Here is a 14,077-nt window from a genome sequence, read left to right as displayed (position 1 = left end):
TAAAGTAGATCTAGAGAAAACAGAATAGCTACAGCAGATTAGATAGACCTACATCTCTTACAGCAACAGTACACTAGGGGGACTACTTTTACTCTTTCTCCAGCAGTGGACACATACCACAATCACTAAAGATTGTGCAACATCATAAAGTTAGTCCTTTTGGCCTTGATATCAGTAGAACCTGCAGTCAACAGGCCAAATCCATCCCTTGCTGTAACTCTTGTAAAGTCAATGGAGTAAACCGGGGATTAACTTGTCTCATTATAAGGTTTTTCCCTTTAATCCAGAGGTATGTTCATTACACACCAAATTACTTTGATTAAATATGAATTTGGCAACAGACAAGAGACAAATCACCTTAAAATGGAGCTTGACAAGCTGATGTATCATTCAATGAGGTGGATTCTGATCTCACTGACATCAGTGTAAATGTACAGCAGCTCCATCAAAGTTAATGGAGTTCATCTGAATTTACGCCAGTATGAGTGAGATCTCATTCTGGCCCTTTTTCTATTTTTGGAAAAGCTGGGTTGCTCTGTAGAACATAAAATGCCTGAGTTCTGTCTTATATGGGAAACTTTCTCTAAATGTGTTGAAAAACCTTTTGTTTCTTCTTTAAATATGGTAATTTGCTTGGGTGTTATTGTTCTTTATATCCAGCAGAGGAGTGAGCACAAGGCTGCAGTCCAGGAACCAATGAGTTCTAATTCTGGCTTTGGTACTGACTGCTCATGTCATTTTGAAGAAATCATTTAATCTCTCTCTCTCAGTTCCCTTCCCCCCCTTTATTTATAATCTTCTCTGGTATGCTGTTAAATCAAACACCTAACATTTTGCTAGAACACATGTGAAGGACTAAATTATATGGGCCAGAATTTCAAGAGTTCAGCACCCAACTGCTCCCATTTACGCCCTTAAGTAAGTGCCAGATTTTCAAAAGTACCTAGCACCCATAACTGGGGCATCATTCTCAATTAGAGCGGCTGGCTGCTGAGCAGTTTCAAAAATCTGGCCCTATTCATACGCCTTTGCTATGTATTTTTTTCTATTTTAATTGCCATTTTGTCTTGCAAATAACGCGCTACACTATATTTGAAATGTGCTGTACAACATCATAGGAAGAAGCATCAGAAAAAAAAGCACTTGGGTTGTTTAGTGTGACTCCTGTGTATTACAGGACAGCTCCTACCACAGATCATTCTCACTAGTGCCTTATCTAAATTGTTTATGAAGATCTGCAGTGATGCTGTCCCAGTCATCTTCCCTGGGATGCTATTGCGGTTAGAGTTAAGAACCTTTTTCTATGGTCTTACTTAAACTTTTCCATTCTTAGTTTCAGGCCATTGCTCCTTGTCCTTCCATGCTCTGAGGTTGTAAATAACACCCCTCCTTCAGTTAAGGTCAAGCTTTATACTCATTAAAGACTCAAACAAAAAAAGATTCATCCCTTCTACTGCTTCTTTACAAGTGGGGAAATTACCCAAGCAATTCAGCTCTAGGCAGTCTAAGTATCTGTGCAGTGACCTGATGCCGACCACACAGCAATCTGCCTGGAAAATTCATAATTGCTGTATCATCCTACATGGCATTATAAATGCCACCAACTCTCATTACAAAAACCACCAATGGTAATACCAATGCAGAAATCTTCTATAATCACAGGTTCCCAAACCCATGGTCCATACAGCACTTGCTGGTGGTCCAGGGAGAGCGAGCTAGTCACATGGTGTCAGTTCTCCTGTTTGCTTTCAATTGCCAAACTGCATTAGAAAAGCTAAAAATGCATACTTTCCTAATAGTATTTTTTTCATGTATGCAATTGTTGTAGTTGCTGCAGGATCTCTGTAATGGTGAATAAAAGTGAGGTGATCCGTGCAGTTGTGAATGGGAGGAGATGTGGTGCATTCGATTGAGAATGGGAGAGGAGATATCGATAAGACAATCTCTTTATTAAAATGTGATCCACTGTTGAAAACCACTGTTCTTTATCATGGAGCAATACTCCCAAAGTGAAACTTAGACCACCAGTAACTTCACTGTTGCTGTCAATTTTACATGAAAGGCATTCAGATGCTGCGATGAGGAACAGCAGTATAAAACCCTAAAATAAGCGCTGGTAAGACATTTGGCTTTGCAATAGTTTATACTTCTTTTGTTTTCCTGTTTGGTTGTACATGCTCAGTGGCAGAATCGGGCTCTTGAATTTGTTTGAATTTGACCCTTACTTTTGGCATTTAATTTTTTAAGGCTAAAATGTGTCCCATTTAAAATGCATATGATGATACCTACATGCTATGGTGACTGGGAGACTAGAAATAAATCTCTCTCCCTAAGGGACTTGTGACCATGAGAGGCAGGGGGCGGGAAGGGTTGGGACCCCATTATGCTCGATGCAATACAAAGAAAGAGGTGGTCCCTGCCCCAAGAAGCTTACAAATCTATTTCCAGACAAGATGTAATGAGTGAGTATAACAGATGGTAGGATGTGAGGCAACAGTTATAAGAACATATGAATGATTTGAACAACTTGATAGTTCTGAACCATGAAAAACTCACATAGAAATATTGGGGGGTTGGTTTGTGTTTGCCTCCCATTGGTTTGATTTCTTGGCACAAGTGGATTTATGAGGGAGGGATATAGAGGCAGAAACGGTAGCAGTCTTGCAGACCAGTTCATGGAGGGCATTCCATGGGCAAGGGTCAGCATGAAAGAAGGCACGGGGACACTTGTAGGAGAACCAGACAAAAGGCTGGCCAAGGCTGGCATCTTTGGAGGAGCAGAGAGAGGGGGTCAGGCAAAAGAGACAAGAGAGGATTAGTAGGGAGTGACAGACTTGTCAATTACTTGTGGTTCCCAGGGTTATTATTTGTTCTTTTCTTGTGCACTCTAATCTATTTTTCTGTGTGGTTTACAGTTTTTCTATGTTGTAGAACCTTGACTTTGAATTCCTTGACTTTTGCAAGCTTAATACTGTCCTCATTGCTGCATTAATATTAGCTTTTATTCAGTAAATATTGACTTAACTATCTGCTGTATGATGACTAATCACAGTAGTTTACCTTTAAAAGTGTCTCTCCTTATGCCCAACACACAGTGTTATTAATGAGTAAACTCAAACAGAACAGTTCAGCCAAAAGGCTGACAAAATCCAAAACAAAAGACTTGACCCTCACCTTAAATATATCAGCTGCTATCTCCTTAGTGCTAACGGGGTGCATTCCAAACCAAAAAGAGCTAAACAGTTACTGCAGTAGTTCTTCTTGGCCAGCCATATATTTCAAAGGTAGCCTGGCAGAAAGGAATAAAAGGAGTAACTAAGGAAGACCAAACACACAAGGCCAGATTCTGTTCTTTGTTACAAGGGGGCAACCTCTATAGAAGGCCCTAAATGTAATTTCTGGTGGCTAAGCTACATGGAAATCTCCAGAATCTTAAAATATATTGACCCCAATACTTTCCTATGTGCTGGGTGCTATGGGCGAGGACAGCAGCACAGTAATGGATGAGAGATAAGCCATTGCCTTATTTAGCTCAATTGCCATTTGATTTTGCTCAATAGAAGAATGAAAGAATTCAGCATTACAATGCAGATGTCTCATGAATCTTTTTTACTAAGAAGTCAACGACAGTGGTTTGAGAGCTCATTTTTCTCTCCCACAATAAATGCATTCAATGGGAGCTGAGCACGTGCTGGGGAAATGACTGGGTCAGGAGAAAGAAAGGTACAGAAACTGTGAGAGGGTTCATTCAGGTGGACTGCTGACATATAATCATCTTTGCACACTTTTCCTTTCTCTTTGTTACAGCAGTGGCAGCTGCAAAGCGTTGACCTGAACTGAGAGATCTGAGGGCTTCTACGTAATATCAAGAGAGCATGCTCTACAATCTACTTGCCTCCTGTTGAGGCAGGTACGATTCCTCCTTCGCTTGAGGGTGAGGTGCCACTAGTCTTTTTATCTGATGATTCTTGACAGCTAAAAGAAAACAGAAAAAATCATTTTTTAAAAGGAGGATCATTTTAAAAAAAAGAAGATCAGAGTAGTTGAGGGTGGAGGCCCTGCTTTTGAGTGGTAACACAGAGTACGTATGTTAAGCAAAGAGTTCGTGGAATCATTTGCTGTGACATGTTTCCATTTTTCTGTGCAATAATCACCACATAACAGCAGTAGTTTAGAATGGGATCCTGATTTTGCAGCTCTGGTCTGTTTCTTCCAAGTTGCGGTGGGTTTTGTACTCAGTGAGATTTGTTTTTTAAGAATCTCTGTGTTCAAGTAAGATATCACAACTCAGTTAACATGGCATGAAGGATTCCCAGTCTTTCAGATCAGTTTGATGCTAATGGTAATAATTAGGATCATGTGGGGACCAGCTAACATTCAAATAAAATGAAAAACCCCTTATCTGTGTAAACCAGATTCACAACTCTGGTTGAATGCACATCCAGCTTAGGGCATAGACATGTCCTGGGGACGCAGTTCCTGGAGGTCCATGATGATGGAAGAACTTAAGTTATATTATTTTTAAAGTTACATTTCTAGTCCTCTTGGTTGCAAGGAAAAGCTTGAAAATGTGAACAGAGTGTAGCTGATCCAGAGATAAGAGCCTCCAGCAGAAGGAAGAGCAGGAGCCATACCAGCCAGGAGGAAGCTGCCTGGCCCTGTACCCACCACCAGAGCGGAACAGGTCCCCTCTTCTAGCAGGGCCCCTTTTTGCTAATCTGAGTGGCCAGCCTGTCATTGCTGTGGCTCTGGAGGAATAATCTCACCACTACTAGGCAGGAGGGGCCCTGCAGTAGCTCCTGTCATTGCCAACTCTGGCAACCAGCACCATTCCACTCTCTGCTGGGGAGGTAGCAATAGGGATCCCCACTCCCTTGGAGGTTGGGGGTGTCATTTGGGGCAGCGGAGATAGTTGGGGCAGTTGTCTCCCCCCAGGTTTTGTGCCTGCCCCTCAACTTTTCATACCTCATCACCAGCCGGCACTGAAGTGTCAGCCCCAGACCTGTGGGGCTGGCCAAGCTGGGGTTCCTAATCACCATGCTGTCAGCACCAACCCCTTACCCTACTGGCCAGACAAGAAGGAGTGGCCTGGGCCAGAGCTGAGCATGGCGTGAACTAGGCCCCGATCCCTGCCCCAGTCCAGCTGTCAATGAGACACACACCTCCCCCCGACTACCCAGAATAGGACCAGCACACCACCTCCCTGTCTCCCTCTGCGATGGAACTTGCCTGCTAACCTCCCACCCCCCACACGAGCAGCTGTAGTCCCAGAAGTGGGGATGCTGACCCAAATTCCCTCACCCCCCCGCCCCCCACACCAGAATTTTTCTGATGTGACGTCCCTCTCTGGTTGCTGGATAGAGTCTGAATCTTCCTTCCTCCTGTAAGGGCCCCAGTCTGAGTGAAGACAGTGAGCAGTAGTCTGGGAAGGAAAGGAAGCCTCAGTCTGTCAAAAGGAGGAGCTGTGGCAAGCCTTCAATCAGCCAACTCTTGTGGGCAACAGTGGTGCTGGCAGGAAGACAGTCTGAGCCATGGTGGCCTTTATGTCCAGATGTGGCCAGATTAACATTATACTGCCCTGGTTGAATGTAGATTAAACAAATCATTATCTGGTCCTGCATCTCACATACCATTGGATACCCAACCTCTAGATTAGGACAGATGAATTAGAACGAACTAGTGGTGTTAAATAGAACCATAATCACTTCTCCAAGGAGGATGATCTGGTTCCAGACAGGAAGCACCAAGGACCATAATGTGTCCTTTATCAGTGGCATAATGGATCTTAACAAGGAACAGTTGTTTCAGGATGTGACTAGAAGCCAAGAGTTCTGGTGTAATTTTGGAAAAGTTACTTAAACTCTGTGCCTCGGTTTCTCAATCTGGGAATAACGCTTTACCTTCCTCATAGGCATGCTGATAGCTAATTAATCTCAGAAAAGCACACTGAGTTGCTTTAGTGAAAGGAGCTAGACAAGTAATAACTATTATTAATTTTAGAGGACAGCTGTGTAAATGGAATCTTACAGTATGCGTATGAACCAAGGGTCGAATGTTATGAAAGAGTCTATGATTAGTGACTAGAACTGGGTCTTCTGAGGAGAACATGAACGTTTGCCATGTGAAAAAGATAGCACAGATAGAGTACAATGTGTCCTTATTTTTATGCGTGGTCACCATGTATCTAAACAGAGTACAGAAAGCATGTGAGAGAGGCACTCACCCCTATAATCTATTGTCTCAACTCAGAGGATGCCAAGCAGTATTTTACTGTTGGCACAAACACCCTCTCACCTTCAACTTCTCCATATCTCATCTACACGTCTTAGCTGCAGTGGGATCTCATTGGATACTCACTGTTCTAGCAAATGCAGCCACTGCCAGCCCTCTCTCCCTTTCCCTCATCCCTTCCTACTATAGGCTAGGTTAACATGAAACTCAGGAGGACTTGTGAAAACACTCACTATATCCTCTTCCTTCATGAGACAGTTTACTTTAGATAATACCACTTCTGCTGACGAAACTAGAGAGAATGCCAGAGTTACCCCAGCTGCTTATATCTTAATGAACACAAGATTTACTTAAAAGTTACAATACAAATGCAAAGTGAACGCATGTAACGGAGAAAACAGATTCAAAATAAATAAAGGCAAATACGCTACTCGTCAACGTTCTCCGACTTGGGAGGTTTCTTCACAGATATGGTTACAAGAAACGTTAAAACTGCACAGGGCTGGCCTTAGGGAAAATGGCACCCTGGGCAAACTTTCTTTGGTGCCCTTTAAGTACTGTTCCCCGAGCAGCGGGCGGCCGCTCAGCAGTCAGATCAGCAGTAGGTGGAGCAGCAACGGCGCTGCAGGTGTAATGCTGCCAGGAGGGCAGAGAGGGGATGTGTGTGAGCGCCTGAATCCCACCCCGCGGCCCCCTTTATCCCCTCCCCCACCTCCTGTATGAGCACAGCCCTTCTGCGGCCTCTTGACTACAGTGCCCCCCGACCACAGCACCCTGGGCGGTCACCCACGTCACAAGGCTGGCCCTGAAACCACAAAAACATAAATAAAAAACAAAATTTCTTACTAAAACGTGCTTTGGCTCACTCCACATGCACTACAAAGGATCGACACCTCTGCCAGCTTCTAACTTGCCTTAATATTCATTATTGGTTTGGAAATAACTTTTTATTAAAGAACATCACAATACTAAATAATAGGTCAGGGAAGCTTGTTATGAAGGTTAGGATTGTAGGGGAGCCAATTGTCTTGAATGCAATTGACCTTAGAAGACAGTGATTTCACATTAATATACAGCCTTTCATCCAAAAGGATCCACAGTGGAATCAGTGCCCCAGTGTGCTAAGCGCTGTACATGGGGACAGTCCCTGTCCCTAAAAGCTTACAATTAAAATAAAATAAGTAGTACCCAGTACTAGAGCTAGACAAATAGGTTTTAAAGCTGGTTTGCAACTATCTTAGGGAATAGAAACAATAATTAGTTTGCTATTTTTTGACAGATCATATTATTTATAATTTGCAAGTATTTGGCCAGCTGTCAGGTATTTGTAAAGATGTTTGACTCCTCAGTGTTTCACAATTGTTAACGGAAGAGCTGACTGAAAAATTTCTAAATTTTTCAGCAAGAAAGACGGGCAAACTTTTCTCAAACATTTTCATGCAAAAGTCTCCCAGTTTTTTCAGCCAATTTTAGTTAGCACACACCATTATTCATCCCAAAATTTATACCAGAATGCTTTATTAGTTATTCACTATTTCTACACACTCATTTAGAGTTACAGTCATCCAGTCAAGGAACAGAAATGATACCATGTAATGAATCACATACCACAAGTAACAAAGAGTGAACACATGAAGCGAGCAGCTCACAAATAACCCATACTCTGAATATTGTTCATTCAAACTACTTGGTAAATGCTTCCAAAAAACAAATACGTTCCAGACAAACACAGACTGGTATATGCATGACTCCTGATCAGAAAAAAAGGCCTAACTGTGCAATTAATGATTCAACCAGCTCTACCCAGCACAAACAATGTAGACAAATTTCAGAGTAACAGCCGTGTTAGTCTGTATTCGCAAAAAGAAAAGGAGTACTTGTGGTACCTTAGAGACTAACCAATTTATTTGAGCATAAGCTTTCGTGAGCTACAGCTCACTTCATCGGATGCATACTGTGGAAAGTACAGAAGATCTTTTTATACCCACAAAGCATGAAAAAATGGGTGTTTACCACTACAGAAGGTTTTCTCTCCCCCCACCCCACTCTCCTGCTGGTATTTAGATAAGCTATTACCAGCAGGAGAGTGGGGTGGGGGGAGAGAAAACCTTTTGTATTGGTAAACACCCATTTTTTCATGCTTTGTGGGTATAAAAAGATCTTCTGTACTTTCCACAGTATGCATCCGATGAAGTGAGCTGTAGCTCACGAAAGCTTATGCTCAAATAAATTGGTTAGTCTCTAAGGTGCCACAAGTACTCCTTTTCTTTTTGCGAATGTAGACAAAATGTTTAAGCACCCCTACACCACAGTTTAGAGGGCAGGATGTGTCAGATACTGAAAGATATTTTAAAAATAATATATCCCAAATCGTGTGCTCTAATGGGCAATGGGAGTTAGTGCGTAACCCTCAATGGGTCTGAAACAAAGAATTAGTATAACCAGAGCAGCTATACTCTGGAGGAGAGAGATGCTGCGGAGGTGGATCAGCCAGAACAAACATGGAGAAAATGTAAGGCATCTACCAATTTTCTAGTGGTTCAACATGACCAGGAAAATTAGTAACAATTGCAGAATGCAGAAAATGATAGATTTTCCCCTTCGAAGGGCAGCGAGTGTTAAGGAGAAGGGTTAGTGGCCAGAGTTAGATTTTTTGAAAAGGGTATGAAAGCGTCTCATGTGAAAGAGATAGCACAGAGAAGGGTACAGGCTGTTCTTATTTTTGAGTGGGATCACTATATCTCTAGATAGGGCACAAAGAGCCTGGGAGAAAGAGATGCACACTCCCTTTAGACGTAGCTCTTTGTAACTCACAGACACAGCACAAAGCACCCAGACAGACTGCTTCAGAAAAGAAGCAAACGACTAAGCCATAGGCAAGGTTGTAATGTTGTAATTTTACAAGAGCAGGCTCACGCTGTAACCTGTATTGTTCTCGTCTGAATGCATGAGAAGAAAGTGAGACGTGCTATGCACATGGGTATGAGGGAAACGGTTTCCATAGGAACAATGACAACATATGACTGTTCACCTTCCTCAGCCCACCAGTTTGGCTGGCTAAAGGAAGTGATTTGGACACAGAGGGCCAAATTCAGAGCAGCTGTAAGGATGATGTGTAGCTTCACTTAAGTCAGTGCAGTTGCTCCCCCTTCTGCCAGCTCTGAATTTGGGTCGGAGTGTCTGAAGTATTGTAGGGAGAATAAGGAAGAACACTGGAGTTCCAAAGGGGGCTCAGAAACTGGGCAGTAATATTGCCAGCGTATCATTCTGCTCATTTCCAGATTAGGGCAGTCTGAGGTGTGAAGTGCTGTCAAGAGAGCCTTTGAGTTTCACTCCTCTTTTCTTGCCATATTGAACCACCCTGAACGTTGTTGCACTGCAGTTAGATTAGCCCCAACTCAGGCAATTTGGGGCAATACATAGCAGCAATAACTAATTACAGACTCCGTACTGCAAATGCTTAGGCACATAAATAACTTTACTCATGTGAGTAGTCCCATTGACTCCAGTGTAGTTAGACTGGTGTAAATGGGAAACGAATCACACCCCATCATGTTCTGAAACAGAACTCTGGAAAGTGCTCAGAGTACTCTCTAGGATGTTAACAAAATGAAAGAAACCACATTTTTTAAGTGAGTAGATTAAATCCAGTGACTACATTTGTATAAGAGCAATTTACTGATGATCTGGCTGACTGTCACAAGAATTAATATCAGGCAGTGCTGTTAGTGATTAATTTAGTTCCAGTGGCCTTTATGTTGACTTCAGACTCAGCAGAGATACTAAATTGATTTTTACACCACATACACATAAAAGATTCCTTAGAAAATGCTCCTAAAATAGATGGCACAATAGGTGGAAGGTATGTTTATCATGTGCATTCTTAGCCTAATCCACCCCTCAGCACACAAACAATTATACAATGTAATTCTGGCAGAATATACATACTATAATTTTCTGTAATCTATCATCAAATATAGTCACTTTTAATCACCATTTAGCAGAAAAATCTGCTCAAATAGGGCATTTCATTTTAATAAAGCAGTTGTGATAGAAAGAGAATATTTCAGTTAGAGATAATAGCTCTCATCTGAAATTCACATTACTTAATCTTTTTGTTCTTTTGCTATTTTCAAAGAGTAATTTATCTTGGCACTTTCATGACAAAGAAAAAAGAATAGAATTTCATGAGCTGTCACTTACATCTATTGCAGAACAAAAGGTCTACAGAACTTAATTCATATTTGATCTGATGCCAAAGGGAGACAGCCTGAATTAAGCACATGTTCATAAATGTGATGAAGAATAAAAGATCCAAGAAGGTACAATAATGTAAATCCAATCTAATTCCTGCCAATGTTTGCCCACTCAAGACAATTCAGAAAATGCATCATTTCCAGAACCTTCCTGTGACTGTGGTATTATTTTTCTGAATATCTAGCTTAGTAATATTTTCTTTTTTATTATATTTACATTTCTATTGAAATGTGCAGGCATATTATTTTAAATACGCTCATTGAATTCTTCTTGCCAGTGGATTCCATTTATCTTCTAGGATGCCAATAAGGCTTTATATTTGCAAGTCTGATATATCCCTCAGTAGGGACAAGGAAAAGATGATGTATCAACAGCATGTCATTGTCACAGAAGAATAAACAGCACACCCTGATTAGCAGGGCTACTTTTATTTATTATTCAGCATGCTACAAAATTGCTTTTCTTCTTTTGCCAGGGAGTGGAGGGGAATGAAGCATCTAGTTTTCAGTGAAGAAGTCCTGCTTTTAACCACAATTCTGTCAGGACTCAGACTTTAACACAACATCAAATAACTTTCTCAAGGTCCTACAGTAAGGCCATATTTCAATCACAAAAGGAGCCCAGGATCTGCTTGGGTTTCAATCCCTTAACCAGGAGCTCAAAGATTTGTGCCGTGATGGGGCATTGTCACTTTCCCTATCTTAGCTATACATTAATATTGTTCAAGGCGTTTTTGGATGCGACGCTCAGTGTTCGGCCAGGCTGTTTGGTTAAGTTGTGCAGCTATTATTGACGTTGTTCTGAAGCCCAGGAGTAGAAATGCATGTAAGCTTGTCGAATGGGCCTACTGGTCTACCTAAACAAAAAAAAGTCTTTCATCAGGACAGTTTGCCCCCACCCCCAACGAAGGCTTGATTCTCAAGACACAGGGTCTTAAATTGAAAACTAGAAATGACTGCTTACACGGGCCACCGAGTAGTATTAAGTGGAAATCACACATTTGTGAACTACTTTGTATACCCATTCTAACACAGCAACAATATCATTCATGATTCACTAGCTTATTATTGCACCGAATGGGAATTTGGTTCTGTAATGATGAGTAAACTGGGATAATAAACATACCATAGTGACTTGAGGAAGAGCTCTATGTAGCTCAAAAGCTTGTCTCTCTCCAAGAAGTTGGTCAAATAAAAGATATTACCTCACCCACCCTGTCTCTCTATACTATAGCACAGTCATTTTGTTTGGAGGGGGATCTTAGTGCCAGATACACGATTTGATGGAAAATATTGGGTCTGATCTACACTACAATGTTTTGTTTGCAGAAGGTGCCTTTTGTTGCCACTGGTCTGCATGGATCCATGGCCAACTTTAATTCCTGCTGGTGAAACCCAGCCTTTCTGTTGTTAATCTAAAATCAACACCCGGAACAACACCAATCAAGTCATCAGCCATTATACTTCTTCCAGCAAAATCCCAGGGTGAATTCTGTATTACCTGTACCAGCAACAGTCCCACAATGCCCCTGTCTCTCTCAACTTTGAATTCCACTGCCCAAGGGTCAGAGTGATCACAAACCTGCCCTTCCCTGCCTCCTGACTGTAAAATCCCTGGCATGTTTTGTAAATGCCTCTTTTCCTGCTAGCCCACCTTTGCAAGCAGACAGGTATGATAAAGCTCCTGCTGCTGCCTGGACCACCAGAGAAGTCCTAGATCTCCTCAGCTTGTGGGGAAAAGGAGCAGTGCAAGTCTAGCTGCAAGGTAACTACAGGAATAAAGATGTTTATGCAGATTTTGCAGAGGTGATGCCAGGGCCGGCTCTACCATTTTTGCCACCCCAAGCAGGACGTCTGAAGACAGAAGCTGCCGCTGAATTGCCGCCGTGGCAGCCAGAAGAGTAAAGCTGCTGCCGAATTGCCGCCACAGCATAGCCTGCAGAGTAAAGCTGCCGCTGATTTGCCGCTACCGTGGAAAGACGAGTGCCGCCCTGACGGCACACGGACTGCCGCCCCTTTCACAGTGCCGCCCCAAGCACCTGCTTGGAAGGCTAGTGCCTGGAGCCGGCCCTGGATGATGCAAGAGCTGGACTGCAACAGGGACAAGAAGCAATGCTAGGCCAGAACAGACAGGTCCTGCTGCCCAAGAAGGGTATCCAACATGTGGTCTTCACCTGGGAATGTGCCTGAGCAATCTAGAGCTAGGAACAGTGACCAATCACTAGCCAGATCCAGGATGCTTAGAAGCAGGTGGGATCCAGTCCACTCAAAACAGACTGGTGTCCACCCAGCGACGGGGACAGGGCCAGGTTGTGACACCTGGAATTGAAGTAATAGGGTTGTTGTTCTTGTCATCACTCATGGCCATAAATGATCTGCAACTCACAGGTGATGGGTTTGGTGTGTTCTAGGGGGTAAAGCCCCCAGTGAGGGACAAGGAGAAGACCCCCTTCTACTTGGAGGTCTCAGGAGTGAAGCTCCCCAGGTAGGCATGGCATGACAGAGGGGTGGCGAGGCCACATTTGAATGGCATTGTGCCTTCGTGCACGGAGTCACCAGAGAGAGTGGTGCAAGGCCAGGTTTGAGTGGCATTGTGACCTCAAGCACCAGGTCCCGATGCCACTCAAATTTGCCCCAAATGCCCCCACATCTGGAGACCCTGTAAACCAGGTCACAATGCCACTCAAATTTGGCCTGAATGCGCCCCCTGTCTGGAGATCGTGTGAACCAGGTCACAATACCACTCAAATTTCAGGCTTCCAGGCAGGTAACATGTTCTCCCTCCTAAACAAAATTCTGCTTCCTCCACTGGCTCAAACATCGGTGAGGCTGGGCCCACTTTCCAGAATATTGAGGGACCCTAGGCCCTATAGGCCCCTATAACTCAGGACCTAGGCTCCCTAATTAGCTGCTGAGACTTTACAGGATAGCCACACTGAAATCCCATTCAGTGGAACAGCAGAATTCTCCTCCCTATTGATATTCCAGACTTCACCCATTTACACTAAAAAAGCAGCTATTTGCTGGGGTATGTTTATTTCTTATAAAATCTCCATCAAGGCCTGGTTTCTCTTAAAATGCAAAGTATATTTCTGTGCTGTTTCAGGCAAAACACCCTCATTTAAGGATTTTCATTTTACATCATGGGTGAGCACACTTTACCAAACCTGGCCCTTAGGAGGTAGAAAACTGCAGTGGCCAATGACCATGAGCTCTCCCATTTTCTCAGTGTTTCTTATAAACACTAGAGAAGTTGGAAACTGCACGTTTCCCACTGATAAGAGTGTCATTATTATTGCTAGTGAATGAGGTGCTCATAAAAGTGTGAAACATGCAGCCTAAACTGCATATTACCACATGAGGATTTGCTAGTGTTCCTTAACCCTTCGCTGAAAAATCCTTCTGATCTGATCATATTTAACCTAATTAAAATACAAACCAAGGACTTCACACCACACTAAACTTTCAACTTCAGAAACCAAGGGCCAGGTTAATTAAATAACTTATTTATTAAATTTCATTTCATTTTTGTGCAAATATATTTGTCATATATTCTATATGTCAGCATGGCACCAGGGCAGGGGTGCTCA

Source organism: Chelonia mydas, chromosome 5, assembly GCF_015237465.2.
Source record: "Chelonia mydas isolate rCheMyd1 chromosome 5, rCheMyd1.pri.v2, whole genome shotgun sequence".
NCBI lineage: Eukaryota > Metazoa > Chordata > Testudines > Cheloniidae > Chelonia > Chelonia mydas.
Note: the sequence above shows the minus strand (reverse complement) of the source record.